This window comes from Amphiura filiformis, chromosome 3, assembly GCF_039555335.1.
Source record: "Amphiura filiformis chromosome 3, Afil_fr2py, whole genome shotgun sequence".
Lineage (NCBI taxonomy): Eukaryota > Metazoa > Echinodermata > Ophiuroidea > Amphilepidida > Amphiuridae > Amphiura > Amphiura filiformis.
The window spans coordinates 73,235,546-73,237,447 of NC_092630.1; positions in this window are offsets into that span (position 1 = coordinate 73,235,546).

Below are 1,902 nucleotides of genomic sequence, written 5' to 3' on the forward strand. Positions count from 1 at the left end.
CTCTAAAAAATAATGCACAGTACAAAGAATACATCTTGTGCCAAGCAGTATTGAACTTTGTAAGATCTGTGTATTGTAACTGTGAACAGTCAACTAAGTTTGTACTATAGATGAGTTGACCTCATTGTTTATCAACAAAGGCAAAGGTCCGGTATATCTTTATGCTTGAGTGAACCCCATGCAACCACTACATTGTTCAATAGTCTTATTGTGATGTGGCGGGAGTTTTAAAAACACGAGCCCTGAACAAAATATGATGCGCGCGCATACTGCCAGGCAAAAAACAATGGAAATTGTGATGATGCGTGCACATACTTAGTAGGGTCATATTTGGACCTCCAGTGACCATCATTTCTAAACAGCAATTTTTTGATGGATTCTTGTACTTTGGGGTATTTTAAACAAAATAAGCTCCTATGTCCCTCACCAAAGTGTGGGCATTAGCTGGGAGAGGCCAAAATCCAAAATGGCCGCCGGAAGCCATTTTGAAAAAGTGAATTTTCAGTATCTTCTGAACGCTTTGGTCGTTTGAAGTCATTAAGGTGTCATTTTTGACTAATTTTGTGGTGAGAAATCCATTAAAGGCATTATTTTACCCATTTTTGGCCATCTTAGTCATCAAATCCAAGATGGCCGCCTTTGGCTATACTAGAAATACATTAAATTATACAGTACATTGAGAAACAACTCATAAAAATGTATTACAAGTGCACTTAATTAATCGTTTGTATTATAAATTGAACACCGATTCAATGTTTGTGACATTTATTCACAAATGAGATCGTCTGCTACTGAAAACAATCCAAAATGGCCGCCCATAGCAACCAAAATCCTCATAGCAACGCATCAAAATAACAAAACAATCAACGTTTTTTGACATATATGTGCATTTATTATACCTATTCTCAGTAAATCAAGGTTGACTGATTGTAAGAAAGTGAAAGAAAGGTCATGGGGGTTGAGGTAAACAAAAAGTTCCAAAATGGCTGCCCTTAGCAACCAAAAACATCACAGTAATGCAGTAAAACTACCATAAAATAAGTGATTTTTGACCTTAATGTGTATGTAATTAGTCTTATCCAAGCAAATCGAGGCCTATTAATTGTATGAAGATACCAGTTTGATCAAAGGAGGTCAAACACGTCCAAAATGTTCAAAATGGCCGACCAAAGGAGACCATAGCAACCACATTTTACCTAGCAACGCAATAAAATGTCTATAAATCATGCACTTTTTGACCTGGTTGAGTATTCAATGTGTCTTTTTCTAAGTAAATCATATCCTATTGATGGAATGAAGATAACAATTTGGTCAAAGGTGGTCAAACTACTGAAAAAATATCCAAAATGTTCAAAATGGCCGACCAAAGGAGACCATAGCAACCACATTTTACCTAACAACGCAATAAAATGTCTATAAATCATGCACTTTTGACCTGGTTGAGTATTCAATGTGTCTTTTTCTAAGTAAATCATATCCTATTGATGGAATGAAGATAACAATTTGGTCAAAGGTGGTCAAACTACTGAAAAATATCCAAAATGGCTGACTAAAGACGGCCATAGCAACCAAATTCCACATAGCAACGCAGTAAAATTACTATAAATCATGTACTTTTTGACCTGGTTGAGTATCAAATGTGTCTTTCCTAATACATGAAAGCACATTGATGGAATGAAGATAGCAATTTGATCAAAGAAGGCCAAACATATCCAAAATATTCAAAATGGTTGAATAAAGGTGACCATAGCAACCAAAATTCAAATAGCAACGCTGTAAAATTAATTAATGAGATTGTCTGCTATACCTCGTAAAATTTAGAAAATGTATATATTTTTTATATTTTAAAAGTAATTGGCCGTTTTGAACCATAAGGGGTTGTTTCTGACTAATTTAGTGATA